The 330-nt window shown below is 25.8% G+C and overlaps 1 protein-coding gene across 1 annotated transcript in view; it reads right to left on the bottom strand.

Moving 5' to 3' along the window:
• Nucleotides 1-330, bottom strand: part of LOC119585970 (flocculation protein FLO11-like) — an 18,578-nt gene that overhangs the window by 17,873 nt on the left and 375 nt on the right. The window lies entirely within an intron of this gene.

Raw genomic sequence — 330 nt, 5'->3', positions numbered from 1 at the left:
AAAAAAACACTGATTTACGTTAGTCCGTTTCATAAACGATCGTTAAACTAATCAAAAGAGAGAAGTTAAAAATAATTAAAGAAAATAGTTTTCTTCTATAAACAATATTTACAACTTAGTCACTGAGAATTCCTTTGTATTAAATGATATATAAGTAAGCCTACATTTCGCCGTACGCACAAAAACTTTTATAATGCATTCTGTTGTTGTTGTTTTTTTCATTGTCAATTTAACAATATCCTTAGACTATAAAAACGTTAACTATGTTACATTAACTATTATGTTTTTTTTTCTGCAGACACTCAATATTAGGCATAAATATATGTATGA

The sequence above is a fragment of the Penaeus monodon genome, chromosome 20 (assembly GCF_015228065.2).
Source record: "Penaeus monodon isolate SGIC_2016 chromosome 20, NSTDA_Pmon_1, whole genome shotgun sequence".
NCBI classification, from domain to species: domain Eukaryota; kingdom Metazoa; phylum Arthropoda; class Malacostraca; order Decapoda; family Penaeidae; genus Penaeus; species Penaeus monodon.
Note: the sequence above shows the minus strand (reverse complement) of the source record. Positions and strands in the feature narration are given on the sequence as shown.